The sequence below is a fragment of the Coregonus clupeaformis genome, unplaced genomic scaffold (genome assembly GCF_020615455.1).
Source record: "Coregonus clupeaformis isolate EN_2021a unplaced genomic scaffold, ASM2061545v1 scaf2327, whole genome shotgun sequence".
Taxonomy (NCBI): domain Eukaryota; kingdom Metazoa; phylum Chordata; class Actinopteri; order Salmoniformes; family Salmonidae; genus Coregonus; species Coregonus clupeaformis.
The window spans coordinates 8,622-33,951 of NW_025535781.1; the positions used below are offsets into that span (position 1 = coordinate 8,622).

The following is a 25,330-nucleotide window of genomic DNA, read 5'->3' on the forward strand; positions in this document are numbered from 1 at the left end:
CTGTACTACACCGTTCATGCTATTTTTTGTATGTTACTTTGACCATATAACATTCTTGTTGAATACCCAGTTCTCTTTTTGAGTTAGCATTAAATAGTATACACACCCCTGTATTTTAGATTTGGACAAATAAACATTATTTGGATGCATCTCAATGTCTAGCATCTGTTTGATGCTAGAGAGCCCTGTACAGCTTATATACAAAAAATATATTCTGTGAATCCATAAAGGCAGACACATTTAGAAGATGTATTTATTTTATGGTGGTTCTACATGGTCTTATGCTGAGCCACACTGGCTGCGTTTACACAGGCAGCCCAATTCTGATATTTTTCTACTAATTGGTCTTAATCACATCAGGTCTTTTGCAGAACTGATCGGATTGGTCAAAAGATCAGAATTGGGCTGCCTGTGTAATAGTCCATAGTCCTTTATCCAGCTTCGGTACACTGGCAATGGTATTCGGCATTGTGGGCTGGGGAAGCTGAGACTCTTTGTGCTTATGGCCAATGGTCTTGTCCTGTCTGCGGTGAATGGCCAGCTAGATAAGACTCTGCCAAAAGTGTTGTAGGGCTTTCACCAACTGTTTGGTCCTCTTGCAGAAGATTTGCTGGTACTGCATGTGTCATGAACCCTGCATCCTGAGTCGGTTCCTGCCTGTGTTGCCATTTTTCTGCTCGGAATCTCCAGTTTCCTGAGGGTTCGTGAACGCTCCCGGCCTGGTTGCCGGGCGACGTTGCTAGGCGGGAGATCTCCCGATTAACCGCACCTGCATCTCATCAGCGGTCTGCACACCTGGTCCTGATCATCACCCTTCTTAAGCCCTGACCTGACATCCATTCCCTGCCGGATCGTTAGCCATGAACAGTATGTTTGTCAGTGTATCAGCCTTGGAGTTTTCTAGCGTTAGTTTTGTTGTTTTGCACCTTGTTGGCTTGGCGTGTACTTACCTCCGTTTTGTTTCTATCTGCAGTCAATCTCCCCGGAACCTTCACCCAACCCCTGCCTGGTTGTCGGCGGCTGCCGAGCCATTCTTGGATCTGCCACTGCACCTCCACCAACTCATCTCCGCCGCCCGCTCTGTCCCCTGGATTATTCTACATCGTTTTTTGAATCTGTTAAATAAATACTCACCTTCGTTTCAACTCACCTTGTCCTGGTCTGCTTCTGGGTTCTGGCTTAGTAAACCGTGACAGAACGATCCGGCCAGAAATGAACCCAGCGGACCTGGACTCTGTTCGCCATGCCATTACCCATCAGGAGAAGATGTTAGGACAACATAGCACGGCACTACAGGAGATAGCATTGTCCGTTCTGAACTTTTCTACCAGTCTGACGAAGATCCAGGCTCAGCTCAGTTTGCCGGTGGAGAATCCACGACCGGTTTCACCCATCTCGCCTGCCGCTTCTGGGACTGTGCCCTTCCCGTGAGCCCAAGGTTCCACGCCAGATAAATATGAGGGGGAGTTGGGAAGATGCCGTTCTTTCCTTATGCAGTGTGGTTTAGTGTTCGATCTACAGCCCCACTCTTATGCCACAGACAAGGCTAGGATGGCCTTTGTCATTGAGTTGCTGCGTGGTCGAGCTCTGGAGTGGGCTTCAGCCGTTTGGGAACGACAGGACACCTGCATGGCTTCATACCAGGAGTTCACGGCCGAGATGAGGAAGCTATTTGACCATCCCGTCCGAGGTATGTACGCAGCTAGGCGCCTGTTTTCGCTTCGCCAAGGAACTCGCAGCGTTGCCGACTTCGTGATCGAGTTCAGGACTTTGGCTGTGGAGAGTGGGTGGAATGAGGAGTCTCTGCAAGCGGCCTTTTACCAGGGGCTGTCGGAGCAGCTCAAGGATGAGTTGATCTCCTATCCGGAGCCTAGTGACCTGGACAGCTTGGTAGCCTTGTCTATTCGGGTGGATAACAGAGTTCGAGAGAGGAGGGAGAAGCAATGGGGCCTGTCCAATCAATCAGCTTCTCAGTTCCCAGTCGGGTCAGGGGGTGGACCAGAATACGTCGATCATTGTCCACCACACAGGATTAGTGGAGAGGTCCTGCCTCCAGATTCTGAACCCATGCAAGTGGGGCGGCACGGGTTAACCAAGGAGGAGCGCCAACATAGACGTAAGACCAACTGCTGCCTCTACTGTGGTAGTTCGGGACATTACATCTCCACTTGTCCCCGGCGGTCGTCAAACTGCTCGGCTCGTTAAAGTTGGGAGGACTTTTTAGCGAGCCAGTTTCAACCTCTCAATACCTCTGTCAGACCCCGTTTCCGGCTATCCTCATGAACAGGAATCAGAGTTTAGCGATTAACGCTTTCGCGATTCAGGTGCCGATGGAAGCTTTATTGATGCCGGCAGTGGTGGAACAGCTGGGGCTTTCCAAGGAGCGATTACCGGAAGCCATTGAAGCTACCACTCTGAACGGCAGTAGTCTGGTACGTATCACGATGAGGACTGAACCGGTTAAGATGCTGTTGTCAGGGAATCATTCTGAGGTGATCTCATTCTTCATTCTGCCTTCTTCCCATGTTCCTCTGGTCCTTGGATACCCCTGGCTGAAAGAACACAATCCCACGTTCGATTGGGTGACTGGCAAGGTAACTAGTTGGAGCCTTCATTGTCATGCTAACTGCCTCAAGACTGCCTGTTCCCATTCTGTTCCCAGTCAGGTGATTGAGGCTAAACCCCCAGATTTGTCCCTGGTTCCCGAGACATATCACGATTTGTGGGAAGTGTTCAGTAAGCAGAGGGCTCTGTCACTCCCTCCCCACCGACCATATGATTGTGCCATAAACCTGTTCCCTGGAGCTGTCTATCCCAAGGGACGGTTATACAGCATCTCCCGACCTGAACGTGAGGATTTGGAGACCTACATCAAGGAGTCCCTAGCTGCTGGTCTCATTCGTCCCTCGTCATCACCTCTGGGGGCAGGTTTCTTCTTTGTGGGTAAGAAGGATGGCTCTCTTCGACCGTGTATTGATTATCGGGGGTTGAATGATATCACGGTCAAGAACAAGTATCCCCTGCCCTTGATGAGCTCTGCCTTCGACTCCTTACAGGGTGCTACTGTGTTCACCAAGCTAGACCTACGCAATGCGTATCACCTGGTCCGGATCAGAGAGGGGGACGAGTGGTTGGCGGGTTTCAATACACCCGATGGGTCACTTGGTATCAGGTGATGCCGTTTGGACTGACCAATGCTCCAGCAGTGTTCCAGAGTATGGTTAATGATGTCCTGAGAGATTTGATCGGTCTCTTTGTGTTTGTTTACCTGGATGACATTCTTATCTTCTCGATGGAACCTTCCAGGCACATCCAGCATGTCAGGCAGGTTCTGCAGCGATTGTTGGAGAATCGCCTGTTCGTGAAGGCCGAGAAGTGCGAATTTCACGCCCACACTACATCCTTCCTCGGGTACATCATCTCCAGGGGAGAGATTAGGATGGACCAGGAGAAGGTTAGGGCGGTTCTGGAATGGGCCCAGCCCGGTACGAGATTGCAGCTCCAGAGGTTTCTGGGGTTTGCAAATTTCTATCGCAGATTCATCCGGGATTACAGCCGTGTGGCCGCTCCTCTAACTGCCCTGACTTCCAGTACCAGGACCTTCAGTTGGAATCCTGAGGCGGACCGAGCGTTCCTGGATTTGAAGAGGCGATTCACCAACGCACCGATTCTCTCTCAACCTGACACGGCCCGTCAGTTCGTCGTGGAAGTGGATGCGTCTGATGTGGGGGTTGGCGCCAACCTGTCCCAGCGATGCTCCACTGACGGAAACTCCATCCCTGCGCCTACTACTCTCGTCGTCTTTCGTCTGCGGAGAGGAACTACGATGTGGGTAACCGGGAGCTTCTCGTGGTGAAGCTTGCCTTGGAGGAGTGGCGCCACTGGTTGGAGGGGGCGGAGCAACCGTTTATTGTCTGGACCGACCACAAGAATCTTGCTTACGTGCAATCGGCTAGACGTCTCAACTCCCGTCAAGCCAGGTGGGCTTTGTTTTTTCGGACGCTTTAATTTTTTCCCTGACATTCCGACCTGGGTCTAAGAACGGCAACGGGACGCCTTGTCCCGGATGTTCTCCAAGACGGAGGAGAGTGGGGCCAAGACCGAGACGATTCTTCCCCGGAACTGTGTCGTGGGAGCAGTTTGTGGAGGATTGAGGAGGAGGTTATGGCGGCCCTTCGGACGCAGCCCGGTCCCGTAACGGTCCACCCGGTCGTTTGTTTGTGCGGAGTCGGTTCGTTCTGCTGTCCTCCAATGGTCCCACGCCAGCAAGATGGCTTGTCACCCTGGCGTGGCTCGGACGATGGCGTTACTTCGCAGACGATTTTGGTGGCCGGCCATGGGAGAAGATACTCGGCGGTTTGTTGCTGCCTGTCCAGTGTGTGCGCAGAATAAGAGTGCCAACCGGCCCAGCTCTGGACTGCTTCACCCCCTCCCTATTCCCCGGCGACCATGGTCGCATCTGGCCCTGGACTTTGTCACTGGGTTATAATAATATAATATAATATAGAGGGTTGCCCTCTTCTGAGGGGAACACGGTCATTCTGACTATCGTGGACAGATTCAGCAAGTTCGCCCACTTTGTGCCCATTTCCAAGCTTCCCTCGGCCTCTGAGACGTCCGAGATCCTGGTTAGGGAGGTTTTCAGGGTCCACGGGTTGCCCAGTGACATAGTTTCTGACCGTGGCCCTCAGTTTACCTCTTCTGTCTGGAAGTCTTTCTGTTTGGCCATTGGAGCTACAGTCAGTCTCACATCTGGTTTTCACCCCCAATCTAATGGTCAGGCGGAGAGAGCCAACCAGAAGATGGAATCACGCTACGCTGCCTTGTCTCCTCCAACCCCACCTCCTGGGTCTCTCAGTTGCCTTGGGTTGAGTATGCCCACAATACTCTCCCTACATCTGCCACTGGGATGTCTCCCTTCCAGTGCCTGTATGGCTACCAACCTCCCTTGTTTCCTTCTCAGGAGAAGGATCTCTCAGTGCCCTCTGTTCAGGCCCACATTCGTCGTTGCCACCGGACCTGGCATCGGGCCAGAAAGGCCCTCCTTAGAGTTTCTGACCGGTATCAGCTCCAGGCGAATCGGCGCCGGATTCCCGCCCCCACCTATACCATCGGAGATAGGGTCTGGTTGGCCACATGGGATCTTCCTCTGCGGACTGAGTCTAAGAAACTGTCACCGAAGTTCATTGGTCCGTTTGTGGTGGAGAAGGTGATCAATCCTGTTGCGGTTCGACTCAAGTTACCTAGAACGCTCAGAGTCCATCCCACCTTTCATGTCTCCTGCCTCAAGCCTGTTCTCCTCAGTCCTCTGTTACCCCCTCCGCCTCCTCCTCCTCCCCCTCGGAGGATCGGAGGTGGTCCTGCCTACACGGTGCGCCGCATTATGGATTCCAGACGGCGGGTCGGGGTTTCCAGTATCTCGTGGACTGGGAGGTATGGTCCTGAAGAGAGGAGTTGGATTCTCGGCGCCAGATCCTTGATGCTGAACTCCTTCGTGACTTCTACCGCCTCCATCCTGGCGCTCCGGGTAGTCCGCCCGGTGGCGTTCGTCGGAGGGGGGGTACTGTCATGAACCCTGCATCCTGAGTCGGTTCCTGCCTGTGTTGCCATTTTTCTGCTCGGAATCTCCAGTTTCCTGAGGGTTCGTGAACGCCGGGCGACGTTGCTAGGCGGGAGATCTCCCGATTAACCGCACCTGCATCTCATCAGCGGTCTGCACACCTGGTCCTGATCATCACCCTTCTTAAGCCCTGACCTGACATCCATTCCCTGCCGGATCGTTAGCCATGAACAGTATGTTTGTCAGTGTATCAGCCTTGGAGTTTTCTAGCGTTAGTTTTGTTGTTTTGCACCTTGTTGGCGTGCCGTGTACTTACCTCCGTTTTGTTTCTATCTGCAGTCAATCTCCCGGAACCTTCACCCAACCCCTGCCTGGTTGTCGGCGGCTGCCCGAGCCATTCTTGGATCTGCCACTGACCTCCCACCAACTCATCTCCGCTGCCCGCTCTGTCCCCTGGATTATTCTACATCGTTTTTTGAATCTGTTAAATAAATACTCACCTTCGTTTCAACTCACCTTGTCCTGGTCTGCTTCTGGGTTCTGGCTTTGTAAACCGTGACAGCATGTCTCCTGGAAAGACATGGTTGTGGTGTTAGGATTTTACGTAGGGCAACACGCCTTTGTTGGTAAAGGTGTCAACTGTATGGGACCGGCTAGCGTATTGTTTAGGGACAATGAGGGGACACTGGGAGCCGCTTTTGAGAGGAAAGATCAGTCAACAAAGTGAATGTGCTGGAGGGCTAAAGAAGGTGTGAAAAGTCTTAGGAGGGCAGTACTTACACAGTAGGAATTCTTGTGTATGGATGATTGAGGAGAAATAGTACCTCTCAATCGCTTTCATACACAACAATACATTTACTGTCTCTAAGCACAACCCTGCACAACCAAAACCCCCTTCCTCATCTCGAAGACCTGTCTGTAAAACTCCCCCAGCCCACTGACAGATAATTCTTATCAATAGCAGCCCTTTTCAGGGGATTTTTGTATACATGTCTTTGTATTGTGTTTTGAGAATCTGCAGAGAGAAGAATGAGGTGGTTGTGTCATTACTGTTGTAGTCTTGATGTTATACCTTTCAGTGTCCCTTGCTGGTTTCTGTCCCACAATCTTGTTGTGCTCCATAACCGCAAGGTGTCCGCTCCCTCATGCTCGTGTACCAAAAATGTCGACCACTTTGGGGTATTTTTTAGCAGGGCACTGTGGAATGACTCCAGCTAACCTGAGTTTTTACGAAGAAAAAAAGGTAAAAAAGTGAAGAGGGGTAGACTAAATTGATTACATGGTCTGGAAGGTACTCTGTGGTCCTCAAGCTACCTAACCACCTGTAACCCCATAACACAAACACAAACCATACAAACACTACCCAATTTATGTTTATGCATAACAATACACAATTTAACCACCCCACTAATTGTATTGATCTCTATTAGACTTTCTAGCTTAGCACACCTAACATGGACATTTCAATATTGTCAGCTTGCTGTTAGCTAGCGTCACTAAATTGGAAGCAAGATTGCTAGCCAGCTGAGACTGGCTGAGAACCAACTAACCAACCATAGATGATTTATACACATTCCTCATTGCTACCAACACAAAAAACAATTCTATTTTTAGTAACAATGTGTTTTCCAGACAAAGTTGGAATAGATGGTTACCATATTGAGCTACTCTTATTTGCTAACGTTAGCTAGCTAGCTAACTTACCTAGCTAGTCCAGATAGACTAGCAAGCTAGCTAACGTTAGGTTACGTCTAATCAAGAATCTTTCCGTTTTTTGGTGAAGGAAAAGATGGATGGTATCGCATCACTTCTCAGCTGTCATCAAAATGGATTCCCCATCAGTTCAGCCTGAAAATCCCTCTGATAGTCTTTGGACACCATAAGCATCATTCTTTATAGCCGCAAGCCACTGGCAGCATCGGGGTAAATCTCTGGTAGGTAGAACGATGAAAGATAACTAATTTTCACGCTTGTTTGTAATTAGCACAGCCAGGCACAGAACACCACACAGACATGATGACAAACGTTGTCAAAGAAAAATCCTGCCTACAGAAGTTCTGAGATTGCTTTGTGGTTTTCGTTCAAAGTACACAATGACATTGTAGTATCTAGACAATTTATGACTTTGCTGATGTTTGCAAATGGTGTGTTAGAGGAAGTCTGTTATGTGGAGGACTGGGATTGGTCTGTAGGGGAAACCACCCATATCATGTTACAGATTATAAGTACTATGGTTGGGACAAAGGACGGAGAGTAACAACATATTAGAGATTGGGCCAGTTGTTCTCCAGATGTCTGCAGAAGTCTGTAAATTGGCACTGAAATCTTCAATGTAATAAACTATTATAATCGAGGACAGTGTCAGCGGATTCCTTGTCATCACAGCATCTCAGCATCGTTCTCGACACTACAACATCAATAAAGTTCGTGGGCACACCCTATCTATTTTAGTGGGCCGTATCTGCAGTCGCTTTGAATGCCAGACTTTGTGGTTCACTATGAGCAAACAAATACACAGGAAGTCAGAACTTCCCGATTCTACCAGTGAAATTAAAATGTGTTAGTTCTTCCTTGTGTTTTGGATAATTTTGATGTTTATGACAAAAATGTAATTTTATTGATATAGTAATGACTATATGACGTGGTAGAGCCAGGGTGAAATTCCCCTTTAAGGTGCTAAACAATGTCCAAAAAGGTGTTAAAATATGTTGTTTTGTAATTCAAATAAATGTAAATATTCCACTTGAACATGAATTAATATAAAAATGACCAATACATATTGGACATAAACTTTGCAAAGCTTTTAATGTGTGATTCTGAATAGGTTTTTTAATAAACATATTGATACACATGCAGTCAAGAGCGTCATCTTTGTCTCAACATCCTCCTTGCTCTGCTTGATTGATCCACACTTAACACGTCTGTCAAAGAGTTGCAGTCGCGCAAGTAAAGGTACATAAGACTATTACTACACTTGTCATCATCAGTAATCAACCTCCATTGTTATAGGACCTATCATCTGTTCTTTTGAGTGTTGAGGGATTATTGTAGCCTTCTGCCAGACCATACTGGTTAGAGCGCTAATTTCAAGTGGGCCACCTCCCAATTTTTTACAAATATGTCAGAAGAACACCCTTGAAGTTAACATGGCATCTTTTTGGACATAGAAAACACAGTAACAACATAGTTCTTGATTGTTTTGATGAAACATTATGGTCAAAGCATTCTTATGTCTCTTTATGGTTGAGCTAACTGAGACGTTAGAGGTTTAAATCAGGGGTTCCCAAACTTTTTCACACAGCCCCCCTTCCAGCATTGGGGAACATCCCGACCCCCCGCACGCCACGTCTATTTATATGTGCACAAGCACTTTTCATGACACAAACTGTTCACACCCCTTGTGTGTGGAGAGAAAATGTTGAAGGTTTAAGCTTATTTCCTGCAAATCTACACATTTTGTCATGGGGTGCATAGAACATTTTGCAGTTTTAAAGCAAATTTTCTTGCAATTCTATACATTTTGCAATGTCTAATGTGTATTCTTGTGATATTTGAGTGACTAAAACATTGCAACAAAATCTATGGGCTAAAAAACCTAGCTAACAAATCTTAGCTGACATGGGCTAGCTGATCTGGACATTTCTGACAAGTTATAAATAGCTCTCTAAGGTCTGCAATGACTGACATGACAAGAGGAAAAATGAACCACATCGGGAATATGTATTACTTCAATAAAGAGATGTAGTGGAATGATTGATGAAGGAAGACTCAGGACTTGCATGAGATTCAAAATCAGTCACGTAATGTTAGTTATCGATTTATTTCAACAATTTGTTATCAGAATTAGAACACAGGCGCTGTACCTCATAGTTGTACAAAAATTATTGGACACCGTCCAGAAATTACAAAATACCATGCAGATGTCTAAATCCCCCTAAAAAAGCAAAGTCAACAACATCCCAAGGCATTTTTTTTGCTGTAAACATGCTGCAGCATTGAACAACAGTGTAGTTTATATAGTTCAGATGACATTCTCTAAGTTTCCTGAGATTCTGGCATTTAAATGGAGCCACTATGGAAGTCCCACTTTTCATCATGTGGACTCCAGATAGAGAAGTATCGAAAAGTGGCACAGTTACAATCATTTCAAAGAACAAGATGTATAAAATCACACATTTACACACACACTCACACACAAATAGGGCAGAGGGAGTTTAAGGCTTGAAAGCATGAATAATCAAAACAGTGATTGAGGAATGAGAGGTGTTGAGAAATGAGTGAGCTCCCTGCCCAAGCCAAGCACTGTAAATAGAGGGATGTAACTAAAAATATACTAATAATTAGGTAATAAAACTTTTGTCTGTCTTTATGTCGTCCTGTTACTGCTTTTACTGCTAGTAGGTTTGGATTCATGTAGCTATTCAACAAAACAATGTCTACAGTGCGAAACAAGAACAAACTAAGATATTCACAACATATGAATTCGGAGGACAGAAATGATTAAATATGAAAGCATTAGACCTACAGTTGAAGTCGAAGTTTACATACACCTTAGCCAAATACATTTCAACTCAGTTTTTCACAATTCCCGACATTTAATCCTAGTAAAAATACCCTATCTAAGGTCAGTTAGGATCACCACTTTATTTAAGAATGTGAAATGTCAGAATAATTGTAGAGAGAATGATTTATTTCAGATTTTATTTATTTCATCACATTCCCAGTGGGTCAGAAGTTTACATACACTCAATTAGTATTTGGTAGCATTGCCTTTAAATAGTTTAACTTGGGTCAAACGTTTCAGGTAGCCTTCCACAAGCTTCCCACAATAAGTTGGGTGAATTTTGGCCCATTCCTCCTGACAGAGCTGGTGTAACTGAGTCAGGTTTGTAGGCCTCATGCTCGCACACGCTTTTTTCAGTTCTGCCCACAAATGTTCTATAGGATTGAGGTCAGGGCTTTGTGATGGCCACTCCAATACCTTGACTTTGTTGTCCTTAAGCCATTTTGCCACAACTTTGGAAGTATGCCTGGGGTCATTGTCCATTTGGAAGACCCATTTGCGACCAAGCTTTAACTTCCTGACTGATGTCTTGAGATGTTGCTTCAACATTTCCACATAATTCTCCTTCCTCATGATGCCATCTATTTTGTGAAGTGCACCAGTCCCTCCTGCAGCAAATCACCCCCACAGCATGATGCTGCCACCCCTGTGCTTCACGGTTGGGATGGTGTTCTTCGACTTGCAAACCCCCCCTTTTTCCTCCAAACATAACGATGGTCATTATGGCCAAACAGTTCTATTTTTGTTTCATCAGACCATCAGACCATTTCTCCAAAAAGTACGATCTTTGTCCCCATGTGCAGTTGCAAACTGTAGTCTGGCTTTTTTATGGCGGTTTTGGAGCAGTGGCTTCTTCCTTGCTGAGCGGCCTTTCAGGTTATGTCGATATAGGACTCGTTTTACTGTAGATATAGATACTTTTGTACCTGTTTCCTCCAGCATCTTCACAAGGACCTTTGCTGTTGTTCTGGGATTGATTTGCAGTTTTTGCACCAAAGTACGTTAATCTCTAGGAGACAGAACGCGTCTCCTTCCTGAGCGGTATGACGGTTGCGTGGTCCCATGGTGTTTATACTTGCGTACTATTGTTTGTACAGATGAAGGTGTTTGGAAATTGCTCCCAAGGATAAACCAGACTTTTTCTTTCGGAGGTCTTGGCTTATTTATTTTGATTTTCCAATGATGTCAAGCAAAGAGGCAATGACTTTGAAGGTAGGCCTTGAAATACATCCACAGGTACACCTCCAATTGACTCAAATGATGTCAATTAGCCTATCAGAAGCTTCTAAAGCCATCACATCATTTTCTGGAATTTTTCCAAGCTGTTTTAAGGCACAGTCAACTTAGTGTATGTAAACTTCTGACCCACTGGAATTGTGATACAGTGAATTATAAGTGAAATAATCTGTCTGTAAACAATTGTTGGAAACATTACTTGTGTCATGCACAAAGTAGATGTCCTAACCGACTTGCCAAAACTATAGTTTGTTAACAAGACATTTGTGGAGTGGTTAAAAAACAAGTTTTAATGACTCCAACCTAAGTGTATGTAAACGACTTCAACTGTATCACTAAAAGCTTCAGTCATACAAAAGTTATACTTAAATCCGAACTGGTTCAATAGCAAATTAGTCAGATTGTCTCACACAATGTTCAAGAATGGCCTTTTCCCCTTTTTTTCAGATTACAACCTTTCACTTTCAGTTATTTGAAAAGGAAATAATCTCCCAAATATCACTATTGTATATATTATTATTACATGATGTATGATATAATGAAACCATTGCTTATATAAATGTAAAGTTGAGTGTCTAGAACAGATTGAATTACCAGACGTGATGTGAATCACTAGACCATAGCAGAAGAAATTGATTTTGTTTCTCGAGAATTTTCTCTCTAAATGAACAATGGATACAGAAATGGCAAAAAGCAATGTGACAATTGTTTGGCAGGATCCCATGGTTCTAATTACATATGCTTTTTGGCCTCACATTTATTCACCTGTAAACCATAAACAATCTGTTTACAAGAAGGCTAAGAGGATAGTTGTGTAGTCAAAGTAGCGATGGCTAAGATAAGCCTATAGTGCATTAGTGAGGGATACCTGGATTTGTATTAAACAATATAAAACAGACTTTCCCTTTCCCCCTATATTTCCCTGTGGTGTTCGAACAACCCTTTCAGCACAGTAACACAGTTTTACCACCACCACAGAAAAGTGCACTGATCTGGTCTCTTTCTTCACAAAGGGCTCTGGAAGCGCAGCACTGGTGGCACTAGAAGCACATTGTTGATCTGACTGAGGGAAAACTACAGTATCACTGGCCATTGGCCATCATCAGATATATCTACTATACATATATACCTGTCTGCCATCACGTCTACAGTTAGAAAGACAACAGTCATCATGTCCCAACCGGAAACCGGTCCTTGAATGCTCTGGAGCAGAAGAGGCCTTTGTCGTTGAGGATTGTTAACTATCGTTTAATATTGTGATTGAAAAGGGATAGAATCGGATAGAATGAATCTCAGCTGTCCCTCATTACACCCCCTCTCACCAGCTAGCTACTTCGTCTTCAGACAGAAAGTGGACGGCCTGCCCTTCAATCAGAGGCGCAGGTGGAGGTTTCATAGTTTTGGTCCGGCAACACCCCTTGAAGTTAACAATCCTTCCATTGAAATCAACAATGATTTTATACCAGATTCAGGCATATTGGTTCTCAAGTATGTAGCAATACAGCTGAAAGTTCTTTAATAGATATTTGGGTGCGTACATAGGCTCTTTAGGGTCTGTAGGTGGGTACTCCCCCACCGAGTCATCGAACCATCCCCCAGTCCGGATCAAGCCCTTGATGTAGTTCAGGTCTCGTTTTTCCACGTAATCGCCCCAGCGGGGGAAGTCTCCATTCTGGGCAGAGATTAGCTTTTGGGAGATTCCTCTGGTCTGAAGCACCAGGAACAGTGCCAGCCTGCGTAGTGGGCGGGGCTCCCAATGGACCACTGCACCAGAATGTGTCCACTCTTCCTCTGGTAGTTCCGGAAACCCGGCATGGAGAAGTATTCCCTGCGCCTCAGTGATATCCCGTCTCCATTGTAGACGGCGAAGAGCATGGCAACAGTGCAGGCGGAGACAATGTCCAGCGTCCCGGGCTGCCTCCAGAAGAAACCATAAAGGGACTTTCTCATGTGCATGGACACAGGTTCCGTCCAGCCGTCGTAGAGTTTGAGGAAGAGGATGCCCTCGCGGGCCGGGATCTCGTCTGCGTCATTGATGAGGAAGACATCATCCGGCCTGGCGCCTTGTACCCTGGACATCCCGTCACGGCTTAGAAACGTTCGCAGGTAGTCGTCAGCAATCCACCCGTTCTGCTGGCCACCTTTAGGGAAGTGATCGAGGAAGACGTAGAGGATCTTGTGGTGCACATAGTCGTAGGTCCCGTTAAGCAGGAGGCGCAGGAAGTGCAGCGGCTTGGAATCTCCGTAGGCCGTGAAGTTTGACTCACACACCAGGAAGAGGTCCACGGCATCAGCCAGCTCGTGAAAGCGGGCGTGGAGGAGGTCAAACTCATGGTTGATGTTAATGGCGTTGATGACCCTCCGCGGAACTATCCTGGGCGTCAGACGCTCCTTAGTGGGCAGGTTGGAGTGTTGCACCATGGTGGGGATGCCACAGTGAGGGCCGTGCCAGCCTGGGCGACACATACACTTCACCAGCCCCTTCCCCCGGGCTGTTTTCCCTGGGGCTGACTTGGGTTCCACTTGGTGTGCATGCAGGATCTTACGCTGGCCCTCTCCAGCTGCCTGTACCCTTTGTGCCGAGTCGTCTTTGAGAAAAGTCATTTCCGTCCCCTCTCGGAAGCAATATGCTCCAGACTTGGTGCGCACAAAGAACGGGGTGGGGTCATCGCGAAGATGGAAGCTCCGTTTGTGAAGTTCTCCCCATGGTCCTTTGGGGTCCGGGAGAGTGATCGTTATTCTGTTTACATTCCATGGATTAGGCTGCTCCTTGCCCAACGTGTCCTGAGTGGGAAAACAATGAATCATGTCAATGACAATATCATATAAACCCAAAACAATGTATAATGTGTAATCTGCCCCTCACCTCACTGCCACACCCAACCCTTCTCCTCACCTCCGCGTTCCCTTGGTCCTCCCGGTCTTCCCCTGGTTCCCACAGGCCCGTGTCGGAGGGTCCAGGGAGAGGCCTCCTCTCTGGGTGAACATTGTATGGAGGGTCCCCATTCCTTCTCCAGAGGAAGCTTAGGGCCTTGAGGTTGACAGAGGAGGCATACAGCTCTCTCAGCATAGGCATGTGGTGGAAGCCCTTGCAGTATTGCAGCAGGGAGAGGACACACAAGGCCAATGCGCCAAAGAGAAATAAGTTGTGCCTTCGCATCTTCATCCTGAAAAACAGACATGTACACAACTCTTTAGCTAAATGGAAGTTTACAAACTCCTTACTTAGTTAACAGTTAGGCCCACATAACCATTCCGAATGTTTTGGCATTGTTTGCATGCTCATCAATATCTATTTACATAAAGTAAAACAACAACTTGTCTTAAAGAAACAAAAAAGCGTGACCTACAGTATATTAGATTTGAACCCTGTTTACTCATCACCCATTGTTAATGAATGAGACTGGTAAAGAAAAAGCATCAGGAAACCAGAAGAAACTAACCAGGAAACGAGAAGAAACCACCAAGGAAATCAGCAGAAACCAACAGTACACAGACAGCGCTCTACACACTCTACACAATCTGGGCGATGAAGCGTCGTGTGTGAGCCAAACAAAAGTACGTAGAACTACATAGAAAATGACTCTCCGCCGCTGCATTCGCGAAACATGTGTAGCATCCTTAACAGTCCAGGAATAGCGTACAAAATCCAAAGGGAGTTCAGTTACCCATTTCATCATATTTGAGGACTCTTCCTGCATTGTTAACCTGGTTGGGTGTTCAATTAAAAGCCCCCACCCACTGAAAGCTTACAAGTGCTTCAACTGCCTTTTTTACTTGTGGTTTTCCTACATTTTACATTTTAGTAATTTAGTAGACGCTCTTATCCAGAAGGAATTAGGGTTGAGTGCCTTGCTCAAGGGCACATCGACAGATTTTTCACCTAGTCGGCTCAGGGATTAGAACCAGCAACCTTTCGGTTTCTGGCACTACGCTCTTAACCACTAAGCTACCTGCCACCCCTACATAGACTGCAGGCACTCTGGCTACTTTCACTTTAACCCCCTGTTTTGCATTCTTGGCATGGTTGTTTAGGGTTAGAATTGGGCATAAGCAAAACAGGTGTAGAAAACTGGGTTAATTATTATTTGCTTATATGACTGAAATACCATGAAGTTATTTTTTATCCAACAAGAAATGGTCTATCAGAATGGAGACCTCTCCATTCCATTGTGAATCAAATCACATAACTAAGATACATTTGTCCTCACTGCAGTCTCATGAGCGAGATAAATCTGGACAGTGGACTGCTATGTCTGCAGCTTTGCTGTGAGACTCACTTGTTAATCCAATCACTCCAGCTCTTACTGTTTCCCCCTATTTCCCCTTCTAACCAGAACATTTTAAAGGATGAGTGACAGTTTTGTATGTTATAAATATTTACTAGTAGCCTACAGTATATGTTTTTATTGTCTACATTTCATAACATTACATTGTAGGCTATAACGCAAAGTTGACCAAATGATCTGTTCATTGAAATAAATAATCTCACGTTTCATAGTACTGTTGTTCTATTGTTACACCATGATGCCTTTGGTGTTGGAGTACAATGTTGTCTCATCCACCAGCTAATGCTAGCAGTGCTGCTGGTCACTGACACGTGAGTATGAAGACATCGGGGTCTTCAGGTTGTGGGAAGTACTCTGTCTTTGTAAGAGCTGACACGTAATGGTCTTTGTTGACATGACTCCTGGCACTACTCGTGCATAATCAGAAGTTGGTTGCAAGGTTAGCCATTCTAAGCTGTGTTTGTGAAAAGGACCTTTGACCTTCTGAGATTGAATTGACTACACATAAGATAAACTCTCTCTTTCCACTTGTCTTCGTGGAATAGAAGTAGAACATTGAGATGTGTAGGACTGTATGCTTCCAAAGTAATGTCTTATTCGATTACACTGTACTGTTGATGACTTATTGTCATCAAAAATATGAATGTAATGATATGTACCGTAACACTTTATTTTAAGGGTCCATAATAAACCATTTAATAGGAATAATATGAGGCATTTACAAACCGCTTGCTCACCATTTATTAATCACTACTCCCACATTTGTAAATTTTTGTAAGCTAGTTATTCACACATCTATATATATACTTAAACATCCTGTGTTGTGTGCTTATTCTTTTACCAGGTACTGCATGAATGTCTACCAATGGCATGCCCATCTTTTTGTGAGAAATTGCACTGGTCACTCAAAACGTTTATAAAGTATTTGTAAAGTAAAAATAGTGCTAACTTTAGATTAGGGAAAATACTAATGATTGGTAAATGGTTTATAAATGTGGGAGTAATGATTAATACATGGTGAAAACACTATTTATAAATACCTTATTACAGACCCTTCAAATAAAGTGTTACAATATATACTGTACACATCATGTAGATAGACAGTAATGCACATTAGTTTAAAATATCACTCTCTCAAACCCTTCATGGGGAACATGTTTTTACTGTCAAATAAATACAGCAGGCCCAAAATGTATTGCATGTCATCACTTCAGTCACCCAAGTTATTTTATACATCCTGAGATGAAATGTCGCTCTTCGACATGATCTACAACTTGCTAAGATAACCATATAAAATGGTATGACCTGTTTTCATATCTCGTTCCATGTCACTTTTATATGGAGCCCGAAGGTAGCATATTAACAATAATTATTAAATCATCAAAGTTTATTGAAATGTATGATGATATGTTAATGTCTGACAGACAGGTAATATTGTCAAGTCAGGCCCTTTTTGTACAGTTGTTCTCTGATCTGTGCGTACACAATCTACTGTGCACACTTACAGGAACACCTGTCAACTTCCTAGTGTACTTCCTTTGTTTAATACCTGTTTCTATTGTGAAACCTGGAAGCAGGATCTGGGGAGTCTACTCAACCTCATAGTGGTGCAACAGTACCTAAAACCAATCTGGGATTTTATTTGACCATATAAAGGAAAAAATAGCTATTACATGTGAATGCAACTACAACTCAATTGCACCTGGATGTTTTTGCGGGCGATGGGTCACTTAGTTGGGTTATTTTCTTTGAAAACTGCTGGTTTATTGATGCTGGGTGCTGGTTTATTGATGCTTGGTTATTGAGATATGACCCATGCGGGTCAGTTCAGAAGACAAGAGGTGTTGCTTAGTAGGGCTTTCAGATAGTTTTGGCCACCTGTGAGGACAAATGTCATTCGGGTTAATCTGTTCTGTTGTATTGTTATCACATATTAAGGTTGAACACTAATATTATTGTAGCTTTGATGAGGCTTAGACAAGTGTATGAGTTCCTCAAGAGCCTATGCATATCCCAATATTGTATCTCAATGTTGGGATATGTAAATAATAAAGTTATGAATTTTATATGAGAATATGTTATGTGCAAAAATATTAAAGGAACGTTTTTATTTGCATTGTACATGAACAAGTGACAAAATCATTATCTAATAGGCCACACCTCCTGAAAATAGCCGATGGTTTACATTAAAAAAGACCCAGCTCCGTGTCAACCCAACTGATGGTTAAAAAAACGAACAACTGCAGGTTAAATTAACCCATGTTTGGGTAATCCAAACAACCCAACATGTTGGGTTATTCACGCAACCCAACTGGCTGGGTCAAAATAACCCAGCGTGTGATCTGTCCAATATTTAACAGGCTGGGTTACCAAATAACCCAAATGAAGTTGTTTTTAGCACAGCTTTTTTTTAGAGTGTAACCCCATTGCTCTAGGAGCTTACTTAGACTTGTAAAGATAAAGAAAGTCATGCGGAACTGTGTACAATCTTCATTGCAGCACACACCTTAGGGGTTGGGCCCTATGCAGAGGATTAGTTCTGGTAAATATGACAACATATCTTCCTCCTTACTGATCTCCACTGAATGAAATTCTGCTGATGTCACGTTTAAATGGGAACAGAGGACCAAGGCGCAGCGTTGAAGGTGAACATGCTTTTTATTAATGCTACACGAACAAAACAACAAACGATAACGTGACGTCCTCGGTTTAAACACAAACCTAATTGGAACAAGATCCCACACCATACTGTGGGAAACAGGCTGACTAAGTATGGTTCCCAATCAGAGACAACAAGCAACAGCTGATTCACGTTGCCTCTGATTGAGAACCACACTGGCCAACATAGAAACACAATACTAGAACGAACACAAATGAAAACTCACACCCTGGCTCAACATACTAGAGTCCCCAGAGCCAGGGCGTGACAGTACCCCAAAGGCGCGGACTCCGGCCGCGCCAACCAAACACCACAGGGGAGGGACCGGGTGGGCACTCGCCTTGGCGGCGGATCCGGCTCGGGCCTGATCCCACTCCTCTCCAACCCCCCAAAGTACCCCTGGTCGGTCTGGCCCCGCTGTCGGAGCTGGACTGCACACTGGTGGAGCGGATTGCTCTAGCTCCGGCGTGAAGCAGCTGACCGGTGCTGGACCAGGCACCGGTGGAACAGGCACGGGCCATGCCGGACTGACGACGCACACCACTGGCTTGGTGTGGGGAGCAGGGAACGGGCGGACCGGGCTGGCGACTGCTCACCATAGGCTTCCGCAGTGCGGGGAGCAGGAGCGGGCCGGACCGGGCTGGCGACGCGCACCATTGGCTTGGTGCGGGGAGCAGGAGCGGGCTGGACCGGGCTGGCGACGCGCACCATTGGCCTGGTGCGGGAGCAGGAACAGGCCGGGCCGGGCTGGCGACCGCACCATGGCTTAGTGCGGGGAGCAGGAACAGGCCAGGCCGGGCTGGCGACGCGCACCATTGGCTTGGTGCGGGGAGCAGGAACAGGCTCGGGCCGGGCTGGCGGCGCGCACCATTGGCTTGGTGCGGGGAGCAGGAGCGGGCCGGACCGGGCTGACGAAGCGCACCACTGACTTGGTGCGGAGAGCAGGAATGGACCGGACTGGGCTGGCGACGCGCACCACAGGCTCGGTGCAAGGGACAGGAACAGACCCGGACCGTACTGGGGACACACACCACTGGCCCCTACGCAGGGATCAGGAACGGGCCGGACCGGACTGGCAACACACCCCAGTACCTCTCGCCGTGCCTCTACACCTTCCTTCCCCTTTTGACCAGTGGCCCCCGTAACCTGGCGGCCTCCTCTGCCAACCCGCTGGGCCGCTCTATCGCGGTCTCCTGCTGCCCCATCGTCCACGGCGTGAGCCCCCCCCTAAAAAATTTCTGGGCTTCTCTCCTACCCGTGGACCAGGTCTCCATATCTCTCGCCAGCCTTTCGCCCTTCTGCTTCCAAGTCAAGCCCCTCTCTTCCTACACGGCTTGACCCAGTCGAGAGGCGAAGGAGATCCGCTAGAGATCTCCCTGGCGATGGCTCCTGGACACGCTGCTTGGTCCAGTCTTGGTGGGATCTTCTGTCACGTTCGTCGGGAACAGAGGACCAGGTGCAGCGTTGAAGGTGAACATGCTTTTATTAATGCTACGAACAAAACAACAAACGATAACGTGACGTCCTCGGTTTAAACACAAACCTAATTGGAACAAGATCCCACACCATACTGTGGGAAACAGGCTGACTAAGTATGGTTCCCAATCAGAGACAACAAGCAACAGCTGATTCACGTTGCCTCTGATTGAGAAACCACACTGGCCAACATAGAAACACAATACTAGAACGAACACAAATGAAAACTCACACCCTGGCTCAACATACTAGAGTCCCCAGAGCCAGGGCGTGACAGCTGATTGGTCCCACATGGAATTTGTGTAGGTGAGCGACTCAACGTTAAGATATTTGAGGTGCATGTGGTGGCACATCACAGGGTTAATTCCTGGGTAATGTGAATGATTGTTTACAACTGTGCAGAAAGGCAATTGACCACAAAAGTCATCAGTTACACATTAAACATTAGTGTGTGACAAGGAAGTCTCGGCTTTATCCTCTGGAGAGAGAGCCCAGTACCCTTTTGTACAATGAAACCTATTCTCTCCCACTCACCATGCTCAAATGTCACCCTCTTTTTTCTGTTACTCTGTGCACAGTGCATTACAATACCTTCCTTCTCCAATATGGAAGGGTAAACCTCCCCCCTCCTCCCGTCCCCCTTCCCTTACCCACGTACCTGCCAACCTGCTGCTCTGCTCATTCCTTCTGCTCCTCTAGCTTTGGGTTGCACACACACACACACACACACACACACACACACACACACACACACACACACACACACACACACACACACACACACACACACACACACACACACACACACACACACCTGATCCTCCGGTGTGCTGCTTCATTACAAAGGTTGGGGATAGGCTACCTGGGCAGTCCCACAGTGCTCCTATTGTGTCTGGGAAAGATTATCATCATACATAACATCCCCACCCACACACACCACGAATGCAGAGGCTACAGTGTTGTGCATTGGAAATAAGTAAATTTGCTCTGACAAGGTATTTGTCTAAGAGCAACCATCAACAACACAAGCTCCCATGAAAAGTCAGAATGAAAAACTGGAGAGTGACGGATAAAATGGGAAAAAGGGGAACAGACAATGTGCGCTATGGGCCCTGGTCAAAATGTGTACACTATAAAGGGAATAGGGTACTATTTGGGACGCAGCCTTAGAGGAAGGTCACAGCTACATAGGCCTATAGTCGTTTTGGTAATTTATTAAGATCCCCATTAGCTGTTGCTAAAGCAGCAGCTACTCTTCCCCTGGGGTCCACACAAAACATGAAACATGACATACTACAGAATATCAATAGACAAGAACAGCTAAAGGACAGAACTACATACATTTAAAAATGGCAGACATAGCCTACATATCAATACATACACACAAAATACAGTGGGGAAAAAAAGTATTTAGTCAGCCACCAATTGTGCAAGTTCTCCCACTTAAAAAGATGAGAGAGGCCTGTAATTTTCATCATAGGTACACGTCAACTATGACAGACAAATTGAGAAAAGAAAATCCAGAAAATCACACTGTAGGATTTTTAATGAATTTATTTGCAAATTATGGTGGAAAATAAGTATTTGGTCACCTACAAACAAGCAAGATTTCTGTCTCTCACAGACCTGTAACTTCTTCTTTAAGAGGCTCCTCTGTCCTCCACTCGTTACCTGTATTAATGGCACCTGTTTGAACTTGTTTTCAGTATAAAAGACACCTGTCCACAACCTCAAACAGTCACACTCCAAACTCCACTATGGCCAAGACCAAAGAGCTGTCAAATGACACCAGAAACAAAATTGTAGACCTGCACCAGGCTGGGAAGACTGACTCTGCAATAGGTAAGCAGCTTGGTTTGAAGAAATCAACTGTGGGAGCAATTATTAGGAAATGGAAGACATTCAAGACCACTGATAATCTCCCTCGATCTGGGGCTCACGCAAGATCTCAACCCGTGGGGTCAAAATGATCACAAGAACGGTGAGCAAAAATCCCAGAACCACACGGGGGGGACCTAGTGAATGACCTGCAGAGAGCTGGGACCAAAGTAACAAAGCCTAACATCAGTAACACACTACGCCGCCAGGGACTCAAATCCTGCAGTGCTAGACGTGTCCCCCTGCTTAAGCCAGTACATGTCCAGGCCCGTCTGAAGTTTGCTAGAGTGCATCCAGAAGAGGATTGGGAGAATGTCATATGGTCAGATGAAACCAAAATATAACTTTTTGGTAAAAACTCAACTCGTTGTGTTTGGAGGACAAAGAATGCTGAGTTGCATCCAAAGAACACCATACCTACTGTGAAGCATGGGAGTGGAAAACATCATACTTTGGGGCTGTTTTTCTGCAAAGGGACCAGGACGACTGATCCGTGTAAAGGAAAGAATGAATGGGGCCATGTATCGTGAGATTTTGAGTGAAAACCTCCTTCCATCAGCAAGGGCATTGAAGATGAAACGTGGCTGGGTCTTTCAGCATGACAATGATCCCTAACACACCGCCGGGCAACGAAGGAGTGGCTTCGTAAGAAGCATTTCAAGGTCCTGGAGTCTCCAGATCTCAACCCCATAGAAAATCTTTGGAGGGAGTTGAAAGTCCGTGTTGCCTAGCAGACAGCCCCCAAAACATCACTGCTCTAGAGGAGATCTGCATGGAGGAATGGGCCAAAATACCAGCAGCAGTGTGTGAAAACCTTGTGAAGACTTACAGAAAACGTTTGACCTGTGTCATTGCCAACAAAGGGTATATAACAAAGTATTGAGAAACTTTTGTTATTGACCAAATACTTATTTTCCACCATAATTTGCAAATAAATTCATTAAAAATCCTACAATGTGATTTTCTGGATTTTTTTCCTCATTTGTCTGTCATAGTTGACGTGTACCTATGATGAAAATTACAGGCCTCTCTCATCTTTTTAAGTGGGAGAACTTGCACAATTGGTGGCTGACTAAATACTTTTTTTCCCCACTGTATCTAGGTCAAATAGAGGAGAGGCGTTGTTGTCACGACTTCGGGCGAGGCTGCCTCCCTTCCTTGTTCGGGCAGACTTCAGCGTTCGTCGTCACCGGCTTACTAACCACTGCCGCCCCAATCATCATCACATGTGTCTTGTCTTGTCAATCACACACACCTGGTTCTAATCCCCTCATTAGTCTGTGTATAAGTGTTCCCTCTGCCCCCTTGTCCTTGTGGGTGATTGTTAGTTGTGAGAGTAGTATAGCTCGGTGGAGCTACTCGTACATTTTGTTGCCAGGGTAGATTTTCCCCTGTGCCTATGTATTATTGGATTCTACCATTACAGTGTATTTGCCAGGGATGAGAGTTTCCCCTGTGCCTGTTTTGTTGATCGCTATTTGAGCGCAGATGTGTGTCAACGAAGGAATAAACTCTGTCATCACACGCATCACAGTTGTGCTGTGAGATGTTGCTTTATCTGTTTTTTGAAACCAGGTTTGATGTTAATTTTTGTTCCATGCAATAATGGCTCTTTATAATACAGTACACTTTCTTGAATTTGTTCTGTTCTGGATTTGGGGACTGTGAAAAGACCCCTGGTGGCATGTCTTGTGGGGTAAGTGTGTGTGTCAGAGATGTGTGTAAGCTGACTATGCAAACAATTTAGAATTTTCCACACATTGTTTCTTATAAAAAAGAAGAAGTGATGCAGTCAGTCTCTCCTCAACTCTTAGCCAAAGAGAATGGCATGCATAGTTTTTATATTAGCCCTCTTATTACAATGAAAAAGGCACCTGACTACATGACTGGACAATAATCAAGATAAGACTAAACTAGATCCCGTGGTGCCAAAAAAGCAGAGCATCTCTCTATTATGGACAGACCTCTCCCCATCTTTACAACCATTGAATCTATGTTTTGACCATGACAGTTTACAATTTAAGGTAACATCAAGTAATTTATTCTCATCAACTTAGTACACAAAAACAGATCATATATATGAACCCCACTTCCTGGTCCACAATATACTGAGAGAATGACCCACAGTACCCGTTTACGGATCCTCTTTCATAAAACTACAATACAGAGTAATGTTAACTTCTGACTGATCGTTCTTTGCTCTCTTAAAAGTGACATCCGTACACCCGCCATACGCCACATGATCAAACCCTTCAGCAGCATGCAATATGCTAGCTAACCGGAAGTAGCTAGCCAAAAATATCCCCATGACAAATCATAAATCATGGTCTCACAGCCCTTGTTAATGTGAAAATGTGACAGAGTGCCTATCAGGGGGTTGACATTAAGGCTTGCCTTTAAAAAGGAAGTTGAACTGAGCAGTAGGGCCAGTTCAATCACCCACAACTCCACTTCCCTATGAGTACAGCTGTCATCATAGGGAGTTTATAGACTATTATTTGGTAACCCAGCGCTGGGTAAATATTGGACAGAACACTCGCTGGGTCATTTTGACCCAGCCAGTTTGGTTCTGTAAATGTTGGGTTGTTTGGATTACCCAAACATGGGTTAATTTAACCGTCAGTAGTTTTTTTGACCCATCAGCAGTTGGGTTAACCGCAATGGAGTTGGCATGATAGCACAAACAGATCTGACCAGGAAGTCTAGGCTTTAAACACCAATAGCAGACTGTACAACCAGGAACAAAGATGTCTCTGATGTGATTGTATGTTGAAATTCCCATTCGCAATGGCACCTCAAAGCAGTTGCATACAAGCACATTAAAGTAAAAGTTAATAGAAATAAACCTACAGAGTTGGCTAATTAATAATCTACACCAAACAAACATGTACCTCAAAATAGAATGTGTCCAAACATGACCATAAGATGAGAAAGGGAGAGAAAACTGAACGTGTGAGACAGAGGGAGAGAAACGGCAGGAGAGAAAGAGAGACATATTGTGATGAAACATACCTCCCTTGCAGGTAAAGTCTAGCCATGAGGGTTTGTTGGCAAGAGGAGCCCCACTGTTATTTCCGATTGAGAACTCTCTCTTCTTTTTTCAACATTGCCAATACTTGCGCTACTCTGCTACTCCGCTGTTTGAACTAGTTGGTAGAGCTTCCATACAGCGGCAGGTGGCCTCGACAATGACTGATAGGACAATAACCACCAGGCTACCAAACTGAATTTACAACAGTGAACACAGAGAGCGAGAGCGAGAGCGAGAGACAGACATACAGACAGAGAGAGAGAGAGAGAGAGAGAGAGAGAGAGGCTGGCAGGCAGGCAGGCAGGCAGGCAGGCAGGCAGGCAGGCAGGCAGGAAGGAAGGAAGGAATTCAATCGGGGTCTGAACTTACCATTGAGCATTAGAATAGTAGAATACACAAAGTGCAAGTTCGAAATTTGGTTGTGCATCAGCAGTTTTCCTCTTCTTTTGTCAGTCCCTGACAGTCACTTAGCCATGTCAGCTAACAATTTTTTGATATGTAAATTAGTCTAGCCAGTTATCTAAACTTGTAGAAATCATGGACGAATACAAACCGGGCACGCAGGGCACGTGCCTAGAGGCCCTGACCTCCAGGGGTCCCCCATTGATTTTGTTTGTCACTCTCACTCAGATATCAT

General features: G+C 45.7%; 1 pseudogene; it reads right to left on the reverse strand.

The window, feature by feature from the left end:
- Nucleotides 1-12,213: 12,213 nt before the first annotated feature.
- On the reverse strand, nt 12,214-24,930 carry LOC121551567 (annotated as a pseudogene).
- Between the last annotated feature and the right edge of the window lie 400 nt (nt 24,931-25,330).